The following is a 17,736-nucleotide window of genomic DNA, read 5'->3' on the forward strand; positions in this document are numbered from 1 at the left end:
TATATTTGCAAAATGTTTCATTTGTTTTCCCTGCAATATCTACTTGTGTCATCAAAAGCATTATTGATGTTTCTTTGTTTTGTTTAAGAAACTCAAAGCACTAGAAAAAAAACAATGTCTTGGTCAAATATTGAAAAAGTAAATGGTGAGACAAGACAGGACTTGTTCTCTTTTGTTAAAACAGGACACAAACACTGGTGTCCTGTGTCAAAGTCCTGCGCTTTGTGTAGGTCAACAACGTAGCACATTGTGTACTGGAATAAAAAAAAAAAAGGTTACTAGTAACATAATCCACACAGCAATTATGTTTCCTACAAAATGTAAGAGGCAAAACTATTCAGTAGTATCTAAATGTAATTTCTAGGAGACATGGTTGACAAGACCACACCTAAATGATCTGAGGATATAAAAACATACATATTATAGTCTAAATATTAAATATTAATATAATTCACACACATCTTCATTCATAAATCAACCCTTGGATCTTCTATATTTGTTTGGCATGTGTATCTGCAAGAATACAATAGAAATACACAACTAGCTAGATACAGATACTAGGTTCCTATCGTACTACTTATTGCAGTGTAAGCATATATAATACCTCCAAAATGCCGGATCGAGGTAGGCAGTACATTTTCCTGTGCTGTTGCTAGGGTTAAAAGAGAGGGATGGGTCAGAGAAGTCCTGTATTTGCTGGAATGTGGCTCACAATCGCAGACAAGCTAACAAACAGCGGTTGATATTCTCAAAGTAAAATATGTCTAGCGTGAATAATAGCGGAGTAACCAAACAACAACACAACATACATTTACAGTCTCTACCATTGAACAAAGCACTATGGTAGAGACAAAGACAGACTGGAAATATATTCAAATCTAGCCTCCCTCCCCCCTGTTAGATACTGTCTTACCCTCATGTGGAGCAAGGGGAAACTCTGATCATTAATATAATCATCACCCCCACACGGGTGTTCTCATAAAACTGATAAAAACGACATTTGAAATAGGATGTCTGACCTCTTTTAAAATATCTCGCTCCAGGTCTTTCTATTCGGTAAAACATGTTCTTATACTAATGGAGTTCATATTCACAGTTCTCTGTGACGGGGTTTCTTCTACTACTACTCCTGCGCTGTATCATTAAACACTACTGTATAATTTATTGATGCCCTACATTCCATATACAACGTTACAATGCACAGATTTTGCTGCACCACACTTTGCCATTCTATTGAACTGAATGAATAATACAAGAGTGTTTGGCTTGATCAGAGAATGGCGGAGAAACAACAACACAATAAAAAGGCTGACTATTGTGGAGAAAGCTCAGGCGGGTGCCAAAGCACAGTGTATCCCAGCGGGACACAGTGCAGCCTGCTGCTTTTGTATAAAGTATGTTACGTTTTTTTTGTTAGTTTGTTTTGGTTCTTTTACATTTGGCGTTGTTTGAGGATGTAAAAAACAATAACTGTGGATAGATTTACCATATATCCAAACCACATAAGAGCATATTGAGGGTATTTAAAAAAAACTGAACTCTGTGACATAAACAGCGAATCAAGAAAGTTACTCATCAGGTCATCACCACAAAGATGCATTTATGGTCCTGCAACCCCAGGCTTGTGAACAGGAGACAAGTTTATGCAAATTAGCATGCAGAGTAAGGCCTAATGAGATTTATCAAAGCTGATGCTGTAACTGTGGGAGGCAGGGTTTAGTTAGCTTGTGAGGAACTAAAGTAAGTGTCAGGAAAAGCATGCCCCCTGGCAGATGATTTATACCTGCTTATCAAAAATATGATATCTACTAACATTGAGCTGCTGTGAAAGACCTTGATGATAGATGATTAATTACAGTGTGAATTAACTCTGAATTAATTACATTCTCGACCAGACATTATTAAGGCTCTAGAAAGTTCTCAATTGGAAAATGTTTTTCTACCTGTATTTCCTTATTGTAATTGTTTGAAAATGTACCTAAAGCGTATCATATCATGTCAGTCAACACATTTATTGTGTATTATAAATTAAAGTCTTATTAGGAATTAACCTTTCTAGTTGATTGAGTCAAGCCTAACAACTGGCATACCTGTGACCTTTTGTTTCTTCGTTCCTTCCAAAAGTCTTTCCTGGTGGGAATTCTGGGTAAAGGTAAAGACATACTAGAGCACTTAGGATGGGGTTGGAGCATGGGTGGGAAGGTGGTGGGGGCTTAAGCCATTTCACCATTGAAGCTATGCAGTCTCAGTGAAGAAAAAAGAGCAGAGTGAATGACAAGTTAATTGGTGGGATCTGTGGACCTCAGGGTCTGGTCCTGATGTGGAGGCCAGACGGGGTGGGATGGTATGCCAGCTAATCCACCTTTGTCCTCTCCCCGGTGCGGGACCAGATCCTTAGAGAGGAAGGACCTGTTCAAGTGAGTACCTCAACAATCTGATTGTTCCAGCTCCAGTCCCAGTCTCACAAAGGCTGAGTTGATTTTTACTTTGACTGAAATGGCCTTTGGCATGTACTCTTTGGTTTATTGACATCAAAGAAAGAATGTCTCCCTGCAAGCTTTGGAATAATCAGCTGTAATTTGAAATGGCATGTTAATTTTTGACCATTAACGCTATTTAATTCAAAATAATCTATCTTGGTACACTGTACAAACAACTCATTACTTCTTAATTGAATGATTGTGACCTCACATTTACCAGGCTTCAAATGCCTCTTTTAGAAGCTCTAGAACAGATTTATCTTATGCCCTAGCACTGTCCGGTCTATTGGTATAGACGAGGGGTATTCAAATCCAAGTCATACAGGTACATTTACCAAAATGCCTAATGTATCACAGGGCCAGAAAGGGTATGGAGCAATTCTGTATTAATAGGAAAGTGACTCCTTTGTTTTTGTTAAGTCCATTAACAAAAGGTATGTTGGCCCACAGAGACCCCTCCCCTACAAGTTATGCAGTTTTTACCTCTGAGCTGAAATGGACATGTAGGTGTCTTAAGGGCATTTTACATGATCACCCTCCCTTGCAATTTAAGCTCACTGGTTTCTCTGAATAACAAATGTTTCTCATTCCACTTGTTCTGAAAAACAACGTGCTACAACAACCTTTCTTTTCTGTTGGTTTGGAACAGGCTATTTCAAGTTATCAAACTGAGCTCCTACCTCAACAATGAGCTAACTACTGCTACCAGTTGCTGAAAGATGGCAGGTGAGGTGATGCGATATCAATGTGTCACTCAGACACGAAAGTGTGCCCTAATGTGATGCTTAATTTACTGGATGTAAATGGTAATGGATAATGTTTCTTTGGGGTTTGTACAGTTTTTACTTGATCACTAGTCTAGTTTCGTTGTAACCATATTTGCACATTAGTGGCAACAACTGGAAGCGAAGGTAACATGTTGTGATTGTCTTTAGTATCTAGAAATCATGTATGGTGTAAGCCCCTAATCAAGAAGTTAGGAGGGTCAGCGAGTTCACCCATTGTCTGGAGAAACTAATTGACCTTAACATGCAGCTCTCACACTGTTAAACATAATCAGTGATACTCCATGTCTTCCAGCGGTTATTTTGTAATTGTGTTATAATTCACTTAGTGTACTGACATTCCCTCAACCTTTTCATCTACTTTTGCTCCATTTAGTGATTTCCAACTTTTTGAAAATCCCTTTTGAATGGATGAATGGGCTTGAACTTGTTGCTTTCCGGAGAAAAAAAGAAATTTGCTTCCAGCTGTGAAAAATGAAAGTTATGCCATCCATGTCCTGTGTCTCAACTGCATTATGGTCTATGGAGAAATGAATATCACCTCTGCCTTTTCTATTCAGGAATGTCATTTCATCACTATACTAGTGAAACACTATAAGATCTGTTAAACTTCTTAGATCTATAGAACCAATCACAATGTTTACAGTATATATATATATATATATATATATGTAAAATCTATGCATGTCATATGCTTTCATATCTCATTAAAAACAAGAATTATACTAATGTTAGGTTGGAGACCTAATTTACCTGTTGGACTACCGTGTTTAACTATATATCTTTAAATGTTAAAGTTACGCTGAAAATGACAACAGAAATAAAGTAACTGTCTGTTGTCTACCGAGAATTGATTGTTGTTGTTAGCGCAACTTCACAGTTATTCTGCCTACAGGAAAATAGGAGAGCCGAAGGCACACAGACTACCATTCCCCCATAAAAAAGAAACATTGCAAAGAAAACCTGTGAGTCATTCATCACAATTTAGTTACTTAGCTCCATATTCCACACCTGGGTACCCAGCTTGCCATTAATGTCAGCTGCTCCCCAATACAAGTCAGCGAGACACTCCAGAATATCCAGTCTGACACATTGGCTCCTCGCTTTGGAGATTAGAGATTCATATTTCAGTTAGAGACATTATATTTTTACCCCCATAGCGGGGTAGGTTGTAACACATGCTGCGTTAAGTTGTAACAATCACACAAAAGAATAAAAAATAGATGCCACACTATATGATGAGCTTCCAAAACAGGTAGTGATATCAAAGAACAATGTTTCACTCTTGCTGTAACAGACTTTGTCTAATGACTGATGTGCATGAACAGTATGTGTATGTAAATTTATCTATAGAATAAACTTACTTAAAAGTATACTTAATAAATACTACTAAAATGTTCCTAATTAAAGAACATCTCTGTACATCCTTAGGTCTAACTAAAAATAGGTGTATGTGTGTGTGTCAATGTGTGTATATTCTTATTCAGAGTCACAGTCAGTGCTTGAAGTGGGCCGGTATTCACCGGTACGTATACCAGCACTTCTGTATTTTACTCTTTGGCGTACCGGGACTTTTTTTGCGCACAGGCACTTTTCACAAGCTGCCTATACACTTTTCTACCATCTACACCGGCAGAGGAAAAGTTCGAGTGACGATACACACGCCAACATGTGTACATGTGAATGGGAAGTACTGGTCACAGTGCTGAAAAAATAAATGTTGGTAAGCAGGTTTGGTGGTCCCAGACTGTAAAGGGCACTCTTTAAAATATTAAAATCAAAGAAAGTCCCTAGTTTTATGTATAGAGGATGGTTGTAACACTTTTTTAAGAAGTGTTACAACCCACCCCACCCCTGTCAGCCAATGTTTAGCTAGCGGTATTACCATAGTGGTTTGAAATTAGAAAGGAAAAATGCATCACATGTTACCTGAGAAACTAAATTTCAGTCTAATATAAGTCAAACAATTCTATCTGGAATAGTATAGATACTAAACAAAAAATAGTCTTGGTCAAAAAATTTCCTTTCTTACCTCAAGATCATTTTTTCTCTATATATTCTGAATGCACCTCTTTCCAGACTTGATAACCACCATGCTTGATTTGGGAGGAAGTAGGTAAATACTGAAATGATCATCCAATTCCTATCTTATCTCTATTTGGTGGAATTGGTGTTGTTACAACTCTCCCCATGTTACAACCATACCCGGTCTCCCCTAATAGTAATATATATACAGTTTTAATAACTAGAAATAACAATTTAACCTGCATGCATGCTAGCAGATGCAGTCTTTAGTCACATACTTGCAATAAAAAAGATGTTTTTTTTCTTCTTTAACATTTAATTTAAAACATGCTGCAGAGAGCCCACATCATTGCACAACTTGATGCATTTCAAGATTAGATTGAAATCACACAATGATGGACACTGTATTCCATATATAATTGATTTGGGTTTAAAATTACTTGTCATCTTAATATGTAATGACAATTGAGATGTTTGACACTGACATGTGAACTGGCAGGTGGTAAAAGGCGTAGTCATTTGTGGCCATAAATGTTAATAAGCTTTTTGTATAAAAATACCATGCCATCAAGAGGAACTGAGTGAGAGGGTAAGAGTGAAGCAGGAACTTGTGTTCTTGTTTCACCTTTGTTAAAACACTATCTGAACATAAAGTAAAGGTCAGTGTTGTTGGTGAGCAACACCACTGCATTATACATGTCAAGCAGAAAATGCATGACATGTATGTATCACCATCTGTGTTAAGATTAAGTTAATAAGACTTGTTTCACTTCTGACAACGTTTTAGAAATTGTATCGTAGATCCCCTGATACAACTTTCCTCTAATGCAAACAGCATTCAGAGTAATCACACACAAACGACACTGCACTGATATCCAATTTAAAAGGTAGGATATGCGATTCTGGATACCATGAAAAATGCCATGATATAGAGAGTAAAACGACAGAACATGTAATTTAACTAACATTGTGGGTTAGCAAACTGTTGCAATAGCTGCTGCTGCGAAGCTAACATGCAAAGAGGATGAGACAATCCCAGAGACAGCACGTCAGCTCCAGACAGCGGCGCTCAATGGCTAACATCAACAACAGCAGCAAATTAGAAAGTAAGCTGAATGTCTGTGGGCAAGTAATTTAACGTTACATGACACACAAATCACTTTGTTTGTTTCCCAGTTACAGAGCCAGGGCAATAATTTGTATACAAACACAGTGAACACGTTGAACAGACAGTTAGTGGGCTGTGAGAAAATATTCGCTGAATTTGACAAGAAGATGTGTAATGGATTAGAATCGCATACCCCACCTTTAAAGTTTTAACCAGACCCAGACATACATTACTGTCAATATATTTATGTCTAAGAACCGTCCTCCTTCGCTAAGCCGGGGAAGGGATACATTAAGCAAACAAACAGCTTGAGGTCTACCTGCAACTGTACATACTGAATAAGCATCATCAAGTGAAACTGCATACATCTAAGGGATGCCATCACGCCAACCTTATATTCATTTCACATTTATATTCATATCATGGCCCTGAGGACATGTCTAAGCAGGATACCACTGTGGGGGGTATGGAGGGGTGGGACACATGCCTCCAAATCAACATCTCAAAGGGAAAGTATTAAAGCATCTCAAAGAGCAAGTGTTAAAAGCATAAACATACTTACGTGCCAGTGGGATTATGGTTGTTCAAACTAATGGAGTTAAATAAGCAGACTAAAGCATATTGATTGTTTTGCGGAGGAATTCTGCCCTCTAAATGACTTCGCAATTACCTCACAAATATGACATCTAGCACAATCCAGTTGTTGCTTGATCTCATCAAACACACATAAGTTTGGCATTGTCCATCTATCCATCCATCGTCAACCGCTTATCCTGCGGACAGGTTCGCGGGGGGCTGGAGCCAATCCCGGCTGACATCGGGTGAAAGGCAGGGTACACCCTGGACAGGTCGCCAGTCCATCGCAGGGAGTTTGGCATTGTGATTAAGCTTACTACTAGTCTAATTTAAACAAGCAAACAATGTTAGCAATTGTGCTATTACTTTGGCTCAAGTTAGCTCATATAACAGTTTAAAAAAATATTTTTCACGTGCACAGGAAGTAATGGATTTTACATTTCTGATGGTAGTAAGTAATTTGTTTAGAATAATAGATGATGAATGTAAAGTAGTAAGAAAATGGGTAGTTACAGTGAGCTTGTGTGAGTAGATGTGTTGTGCAACAAGTATTTTTACCAAATTGTGTTTCAGCACCTTAAAATGTATCAACCATGAGCCCTTCATGATACTGAGAAATACGTGGCTGGCATAGAATGTCTGTGTCATGTACTGTATGTAAAAGTTCAGTTAGAAACACCACATCAGTGAGAGCTAAGCTGCCAGAAAAACGATAAATCTAATGATATGTTGTTGTTTTTTTATAATCAGAGGAAGAATCATGAACCAACATCTAATCCCAAAGCAAGTTACAAGCAATCATGAGGATGTTAAAATTCATGTGAATCTGAGAGGACATTGGACTCTATGAATCATACTCGTCAGTTCTTGCTGCCAAAGGATAGCTATTTTAAATAACATTTACTTTGGGCTTTTATTGATTTTACATACAGGGTTAAGATACACAAATAATCACACAGAGACTATACAAATTTTAAACGCCCTGTACTCCCATGGAAAACCCATTCTCGTGATTTTAATTACTTTGGCTGAGAAGACCTCTTCACAAGACCATATGTAGGCTGTGCTTGATGTACATCTCCTTGACTCTCCTGTTAGCTCCTTGCACCTGTTAGAATGGGACAAATTGCAAGATCTCCCTTCTCTTGCAGATTAGTGTGATTTTGGACCCTGGCTTTGTGTGTCCAAATCCATGCAAATGCACCCACACTAAGCTACATCAACACAAATGCACAATGTTTACATCTGGACCAAAAAGGACACATTAATCTAATTAAATTCTATTTCTTTTGTTTAGCTTTGTCTGCTTCCTCTATTACTCTCCACAAACCCATGTGCACACATGAAAACTACACACAGAAGCAGAATGCTTTAGATTCATGCGTCTGAGCGCTGATGAAGTGCACTGTATACTCTGTCTTTGTTCTGCTGCTGTGTAGAAATAAACAAGCCTCACCACACCTCCTCACGCAGTGAATTTCAAGGCCACCTCTTAATTGAAAAGCTTGAGTGGGCCATTACATTTTGTGTAGGAGGCAGGAAAGAATGATGTGAATTCACATACTCTGTTCAAAGTGATGACTCAGATGCCTTGACTAATGGCATTTATTTGGCAGTCAAGTGAGAAACAGCATTATTAGTAAATCATATTGACTTATTTATGTTTGTAATGATTTGTCCATTAACTCCTAAAAACTGGTGTATTTGAATTAGTCCTTGACGTTAGTACCACTGGACTTAATCGGTTGTAATCTGTTGAGTAAATTCTTGGACCAAGTTTGCAGTGATAATTTGAGAAAGAGCAAGCACAAAGACACAAACAAGAGAACAAAACAGTGTTTTAATGGCTACATTCAGCCTACACTTTTCAGCTTACACATTCATATTGATAAACTGTCTAATAAGCATACTGTTGATCCTAAACTTTAAAAGAGTACACAGGCTGTGGTTATGGGAACACAGCTCGAAGGTAAAGCAGTGGAAGAAAGTTATAGCTGTATGGTAAGGAGACAAGGAGAATAGAGCAAGTGGCAGAGAGGCGAGGTTTCATTGGTGTTGGACGAGTGTTGACGCGTCATGGGACTGAGAGGACTCACAGGGTTTGACAGCGCTTTACTATTTACAGCCTCTCGTTGAGATTAGATGAACAGGGGAGTCTCTTCAGCATATCTTCAGGATAGACCATCTGGAGTATTCCCACACTCAGTTGTTCATTCTCACATGATAATAATGTGCTTGATTTATGTAAATGGTTAACAGAGACTCATAACATAGATTATTGTTCCGAAACAAGTCAATTTATCAAATGTTAGGCACTCCTACATTGTGGATTTCTGTGAGGACAAATTAAAAGAATAAATCTGCAAAGTTATTTAAATTCCCAAAGATAGATATTTTATAGTCAGATTACATTTTTCATTTGACCACAAAACACACAGGGAATTGACTGATCCTATGATTACACTTTTCCTCAGTTCAAAAACTTTACACACAATCTCTTATATTGAACCATAAAAGCTTTTCTGTACACAGAGTAGCCTCTGCATAGTGTTTCTTGTTAACCCTTGAGGCTAATACGCTGCAGGTACGACTCCTAAGATGGATTAAACAGCAATCGTTGAGGCAGAGGGCTACAGAGCCTGAGGTTATGTATTCACAAGTCACCCACCTCCCTGAGGCTGAGGACAGCCAGAATAGCAGGTCTTATGCAGGGCTTTTCTGTTTGGGCCCTAGCAGCCTCTTGGAAAGACCAATTGCAGTTTAATTGTACTGAAATGGACTTTTTCTGTGTTTGTCCAAGCAAGCACAGTATATGATTGAGACTGGCAGTATACTCCAAATAAAATCAAATTTAGTGTGTTTTTATAGGCAAAACATGGCTGTGTAGTGACCTCAACTATCATGGAAAGCTGCAGTGTACGCAGCCTGTATAACAATATATCATTGACATATGTCAGCTTTATTTACTGTTTTGTGCATTTAAAAATTGTGTTTTATAAGACTGATTCACCAGCTCCCTTGTTTAATTAACAGTAGTGAAAGTATACCATTTTGTCAGTATACCATCTGTATCGGTCTATGTAAAAATTTAATTTCCTGTGTTTGAAATGTGTTTTTGTACAATATCTGGCTTTCTTGGATGAAGGAATGGTTTTCAGCACTCATCATTTTTCAGCTAAGAATTTTCTTTTCTTCAGCGAGAAAGTCATTTTTAAGGTTAAAAAATGCTATGATTCCTTTGGCAAACAGCAGATTTCTGTAAGAACAACTATTATTTTTCAGAATTGCAGTTTTTGTGTAGATACATCCACATTGTAACAAGGCTGCAAGGTGAGCTTGCGATTTCAACCCTATTAATTAATTTTTGTGAAGACCCCTGTTTCATTGTTGATGCGATGTCATGCAGGTGACTGTAAACAGAGGTCAACAGCGGCTACTGGAAACACCTGGGCCCAGTGAGCATCTGTTCCACTATTTAGTACATATGTCAGAAACAGAGCTAACAGCTAAGCTGGTTGTGTTTTACTAAAAAGCCCAACCTTTTCTGCCTACCTAATGAAGGATAAACCTGTAGCTTGTGCTGTGTACAGTATTGATCTGTCTGACTATGTTCTATTCCTCTAAACAAACCACTTCCTTTTAAGCATTAACACACGGCCACTTAGCAACACCACAGATAGTGTGGACTTACACACATGAGGAGTCACTCTGTATGATACTGTATAGAGTGCTGTGTACTGCATAATTGTGCCTCTGTGTGTGTGCATACAGGTGACTGCATAAATGTATAGTGGCTGTGCTGTGGGAGCTGGGTGCATGACTCCATGTAAGAAGGTCAACTGCGGGGCAAGCGCATGATTGCTGCTGTATGCTTGTGTTTACATGTGCATCGACAGTTCAGCACAAATGCTGCTGTTTCCTTTTTGAGTCAAACTTCCACATGGCCTTTCTCTGTCTACCTATATGTTATTGCTTTATATGCAGTTGTCAAAGAGATTAAAAACAGATGAGAAAGTCACTGTCATATGAATGTTATGTCGAATCCTGTGTTTATTAATTATACCATAAATATACAGAGAGAGAGAGAGACATGCCTTAAAAGCTTTTAAACAAGCAAGGCTTGCCTCACTGTAGACAACCCCAACTCAAGCTGGATCTGGATACGTAAAACTTGCTGTAAATGGGTAAACAATTTTGATAAGGATAAAGATGTAAAGAGTCTTGTATGTTCTGGCAAAATGCCTCTGTGTTTGCTATCTTTTATATTTTTAGTATGAAATCTTTATAGCATTTTGCCTCAGGAGCCTGTATTTATGTTGTTTTAACTAAGTCTTCCAAATTAAATGACAAAATATGTCCATAGAATGACATGACACATAGAAGCGTTTTCTGACCTGATGCCGCTATCAGCTGGACAATATCATTTTATGATAAAACATCTGTTTTATCTAAAAATCACTTTTATGGTGTGATAATGCTATTGTTAAGGTTTGGTTAGGTTTAGTCACAAAAACAATTTAGTTAAGTTTTGTGAAACATTGTGATTTGGATTTAAAGTATGACTTTGCTAAGGTTACAGGATCTTCGCTATCATGGTTGCAATAATAAACACTTAATTAAGGTTAGGGACAGTGGTGGAAATGGGGGGTATCGCACAAGAACAGCGTTTTGGGAGTAAACTGTTCCTGCTGAGATTTCGAAAATCTATTGAATGTTTTTTATAAGGGGATATTGCTTATAGCTGTTTTACACTGTTTCTAAACCGTGTTCATTAAACAACTATAATTTATAGTGCAAAAGTAACGTTTTTGTGTCAGTGTTGTCCTGCATCTCTAATGCGTTAATATCCGAAAGGATGCAGTAAACTCACTGTTGACATGCTACACTATAATTTGTCTGTGATTATTGTAACGTTACATCGTGAACAACAAATCTGTGACAAAATTATAGCATTCCTGCTCTCTGTGGTCAGCAAAGCTGAGAAGCCGCTGGAGACAGTGAAGATAAGTTGAGTTGATTAAAACTATGCTTGTAGCTGTGCAAGTGCAATAAAATAATAAATAATCAGTAGATCACGGCTAAGATTTTTTTTGTAGCTCTACTGATAATGAGTAAAATCTATAAGAATTATTTTATAATAAATCTGTGAATGTACAAAGACAAATAATATAATTTTTATTCTATTTGATGGATTGTACACCCATGTCTCTGAAACCTTTCTCCTCATGCACCTGTTCCCCATCGATCCATCTAGTTGCCTCCCAGACAAGGTCTTTGAAGGTTTTCTTATCCTCACTACTTTTAGGATAAGCAGTAGATTTTGGGATGTTACATATGCCAATCCCAGCTTTCACTTCCTGCCCCCATGTTTTTCTCTTTCACAAATCTCACCTCAATATTTTTATTCAAAGATGGCTGGGAGCTACATCCAGGTCTCTGGCTGGATTGAAATTTATTATGGCAGTTACAACAAAGCCAACTGCTTTCCACTAACAACATCCAAGTGCGGATTTTTCCATGTGCCTTCACAGGGATACGTCACTCCAGGGAACAGATTCTTCCATAGGCTTACAGTGTGACCTGCACCTTCAGTATACAGTCCAAACTCACACAGGAAACTGATACGAGACATCCCTCACTCCAAATGAAGTGTGTAATTAATCAAAGGGGGATTATAATGTCAAGGTCTACTAACAATGCCTCAATTTGAATGAATGTGATGCATTCCCGCATATTTGTGTCTGTAAGGCAGTGAGGCTGAGAGTAACACAATCTCCATGAAAGTGCAAGTGTAATAAGGGGATGAGGAGTGTCTGAAGAGACAACAGGATACAGTCTGGATTTTTTTTTTTTTTTTAAACAGGAGAAAATAGGGAAGGCGGGCTGGGAAAGAGGGTTTAGGAGGAAGACTGTCAGTGACCCTATCCCCAGACACTTCCACTGCTGTATCAGCGGGTTGTCTCTGGAGAGGCGAGGTGCCTGGACACTGCATTCCCAGGGAAGAGGGGAGATTAACATTCCTAGGATGCTCCAATAGGGAGAATTATGAGAGAGGTGGTCCCAGGGGAGTTCACTTACTAACAGGATGTAATGGAGAAGAGGGAAGAACATCTGATTTACTCACCGTTTAACGTTTGATATACAGTATGACACTGATGTGAAAATAAGTGAAATCAGTTAAACCAGTTTCTCACATGTTTAAACAGATCTAGTTACAAACAAGTCCCTCTGTGATTGCTTAATAACAGAGTGGTTACCTTTGGTGTTATTTGTAAATTTATAGTTTGACAGTACTGAAGAAAAGAAGTGTGTGGAATGCAGCTGTTTAATTTTCATTTCCCAGCCTTCCTCAGCTGGCCCCATCATAAACTGAAACAGTTGTGTGTTGGGAGAGTAGCGCTGGGGGGTGGGGGTGTACTTGTTTAAGGCTGTCACAGAATGAAATATGGGTGTTCAAAAGGAAAGTGTTGTGACATACAATACCACACTGAGTAAGCCAGAATGTGTGTGTGTGTATGTCTAATGACATAGGACGGCCACTGTCTGTCTGTTTGCCCTCCCACTATTTCCTATGAACTCGTCTGTGCTCGCAGGACAAAAGGCTCCTTCAGTGGCTCTGTCTGTCTGCCAACGGAGCAGCAGAGACTTTGTCTGCGTAGGTTTTGTGGGAGAGACAGAGAGAGACCAGGAACAGTCCCCTGATGCCTGTATGTGCGCGCACACATACATATTTATGTGTGGTATGTATCCTTGTAAATATAAAAAAAATGGACCATATGCACAAAAGGTGTCTGACTGTTACTGTGAGTGTGTGTGCTATCTCCAGATTGTGAGGACCATTTTGTTAAGTGAAGACATTTGTGGGTTAAGACTTTGTTTTAAGGTTGCAGTCAGACATGTTGTTGTGATTGTTAAGTGTAGGAGCTTGGAAATTTACAGTATAAAGTGAATGAGGGTCCTCACAAGTATATATGTGTCTATTTGTGAGTACATACCGCCTTTAAGTATATCTCCCTAGATGTGTGTGTATGTTTGTCCTATAACACTTTCTCTGTGAACTTACTTTATGCCTGTATGACTGCGTGTGTGTGTGTGTCTGAGTTTCATTGTGTGTGGGTGTGGAGATGACACAGGCCGTCAGACTGTAAAGCACTGTGAGGAGTCAGGGGAGGCATGGGTCTGTTCTCAGATGCTTCCCTCTGTGACCTCGGACCATCATAAATCTCCTAATTCCCTCATTCCAGTGTCAAACGAAACGGCGCTCTCATGTGCTGGAAATTCCCCCTCCTCCCTCCCCTACTGTTAGAGAACAAATTCTACAGTAGCTCCACATCCAAGGCTTTTCCTCTGTAGTGCTGTTAGAATCTGACAGGGGTATACAGTCATCAATAACCTTTTTTCTGGCCACTATCGGAGCACAATTGAATTAGCAAGAACACTGATAGAACTCCGTCTTTTGTCTTCTTCCCTGTGCTATGGTAGATGGACGCAAACAAACATATTTTAAAAATAGAGAAGACTAGGTGTGCTACTTCAAAAAAACTCTAAAGAAGACCACATACACTGCAAAATAATGCATTAGTCTTTATTGTGCTTTATTGTGTGTCTAAATATTCTTGTAATAGTTGATCATTTGTCATGCCAGGTTCAAGGCAGTCTTCTTGTCCAATCAGAAAGCTACCTCATAATTACATAGTATATAAAGTATAAAAAAAAAAAAAAACCTTCTAGAGGAAATAAACTGTGGCATAGATCTGTTGTGAAATGGTATCTTATAGTGCACATATGAAAACATAACTGATGATAAAGTATATGTGATAAGGCTATGCAGCAGTGGCTGCTAACCAGTGATCAGCAGTTAGCAGCAGAAATAGCAGATATTAGCAACAATTACAATTAGATGTACTTAGCTGGGCGTTCAAATAGAACATCATGTAATGAAATGAATGGTTGTGTGCTTGCAGCTCATGCAGATCAGCTGTTGATCAGCTAATAAATGTCACAAAAATTTTACCTTTTGCTTTTTGCTTTGAGAACAAGGGGCTTTAGTCTTTGTAAGTAAAATGTCCTACGTTCCTGGTTGTTGGCTTGTAGCTTTGTCTTGTATCAGTGAACTGTAGGTGGTCTTGAGGGAGTCTCTTGCCAACAGACTAGGAGTTTTCATTCCAAAGCATAGTGTGAGCCACTAGAGTTATCAGAACCTGGAATTTGTCAAAGGGCTACCAGGTTTAACCAAATTTTAAATGGCAATTAAAACCATTGAAAGCCCTGAAACTGCTGACGAGTGAGGATCAGTTTTAAAAAAAGAAAGAATGTAGCAACAAAGAGTCAGGAAATGAAGAAAAAAAAGGAGAGAAGGGCCACTCGATTGAGAATGACATCCCAACGATCATGTTTCAGCAAGATTTGCTGCTTTAATATAAACTCAATTAATTCCAGTGTAAGAGGAGTAACACTTTGTAACATGTGGTATTAATGGGGCAGCTTCAAAACCCATATACCTGTTAACAGTGATCACTATCAACGCTCCATATATGCTTTATTTGGTCTAGGATTTGATCAGAAGTACTCTATCCTGTGGCCCCCTTGAGACCCTGGCAGCCAGGGAACCGACTTCCTCTCATGCTCCCGCTGCATTTATTAGCCTGATTCATAGGGACTTGTATGGAGATTTACTGCTCACTTCATCTTAAAAGCTTTTTTATTGTTGTAATGTTAACCCGGAAAGAACATACTAAGTCCCGATGCAGGCGTATATCACGTACTTGCCTGTGAATTCAAACCCTGTGGTTTCTCATATGCACACACACGAGGGATGGCAGACATGTACCATTACACATACAAACACACACAAATTCACACACACGCACACAAACACGCACAAGCACACATACCTACATATCCCAGCTGTCCTTGAGGCAAGATACCACAGCTTCCTCAGGTCTGCAGGATTAAAACGAAGGATTAATAAGCATGTTACTTTGTAGTTGGAGGATTAACCCTCTTTCTTCCCACATTAATGGCACACACACCAAGTAATAGCACCAATACATACTAATTGAGAGGGAATTACACATGCACAAACACAACTACAATTAAGTACCAAAACATGGTCATTGAAAGTGAAAATACCAAGCAACCCCAATGCATACTTATACGTTCCCTCAGTTCCGGCCTGAGGCTTCACATCTCCTGAGCTTCAGAGGAATGTGCTGTGTAATGGCGTTATAGCAGAGCTGAAGGTGGTGTACTGGAGGCTGGATGAAGTGCCAAGAGGAGGGAGGCGAGTCGTCTTTGAGTATTTCTTCTAAACAGTCCCAGTCTTGACAGCTCTCTCTTCCTGAGGCCCAGGTAGTGGCTACTATAGCACTGGCTGAGAAAGACATTTTTTTGGTTGAAAGGACTCCAAGGGTGAATAAATTTGACAAAGGGGTCCATACAGTGGAATTTAAAGTGTGTGGGTGTGGAGGGTGGGGTGTGGGTAGAACAGCATAAATGGAGCAAGCCCTTTGGGGCGGCTGTCTTTTCGAAGCTGATCCCACTGAGTTTAATCCTTGACATCACGTGAGCAAAATCCCTTTCTTCTCCAGACGGCCCGTGGATGTGGGTTTTATCAGCCCAAAGATGGACGTGTGGCAGCACGTCAGTGAGTTCCTGCCTCCGTGCTTGCTCTGCGTTTTCCTGAATAGGATATAGAGCATGTAATAGGCAGATAAGGTCAGGAACATAGATTTCATTTTAACTTTGAGGGGAAGCACTGTTCCAGGTTGTAAACCACACTTGATATACATTAAAGTATATATACATTCAATTTAATTCTTATTTTAATAATTCTGATTAAGAGATGTTTAGGAAAAACACAATGAGTAAAACTGGAATATTACTTTAGTGAGAATGTAAAGTAAAAAAACAAACAATTTTATTATCTCTTCAACATTTTGTCGAGTTATTTTATTGAGCATGCATCAGCTTTTTTTTAGACAGGAGACAGGAGAAAGGGACAGTAAATGTGGGAGTAAAGATAACATGAAACACTGATCCCCGGCCTAGGCCCCTCTTTGTCTATTGCAACATAAATCTTGATTTAAATGAGACTTCCTGATTAAATAAAGTTTAACAGCTTAACAACTACTGTAGCCTCTCAACACTGGACTTCTAAGCAATCCCGTGTCAGCCAGAGTCCAGTACTGTGACACATCCCATTTTCTCTTGGTATAGTTTACAGGGATTTCTACATCTGCCACTCTTTGTGCGGTTACTCATTTTGGCTATCGCTACCAATGCTAACAACCATTTCTGTCCTTGCAAAATTCCCTGTTTCCTGCGTGCCAGAGCAGATCCCCATTAAAAGTACTGGCTCTGACAGAAAGCAGGTGTCAAAGCGGAATTTTGGTTGATCACAGATGTATTCTGTCAATCAAAACAGAGTAACAAATTTACATTTTATCTAAAGAAACATGCATGTTATTACTGTTACCCCCTTAAGCTATTTACCCTTAAACCAAAGCCATCCCATGCAAGGCTAACCATCAAAGCAGCAAAGATTAACAATCGATTTAATGGCTAACACAGACAAACAGTGGCCTGTTTTGTTGCTCACCTCCCACACAGGTGCACTCACCCAAACTCCAGGTGCACTGATGTCATCTGCACTAGACAGCGCAACCTAACACATCCAGATTATAGTTAATCCATGACATGTCAAAACATCTGTCACTGTGTGGCAATGCAGGATACACATCAAAACATCTGTCACAAAGGT

Source organism: Micropterus salmoides, unplaced genomic scaffold (genome assembly GCF_014851395.1).
Source record: "Micropterus salmoides isolate LMB-PRFRI ecotype aquatic unplaced genomic scaffold, ASM1485139v1 Ms_hic_scaffold_13, whole genome shotgun sequence".
Taxonomy (NCBI): domain Eukaryota; kingdom Metazoa; phylum Chordata; class Actinopteri; order Centrarchiformes; family Centrarchidae; genus Micropterus; species Micropterus salmoides.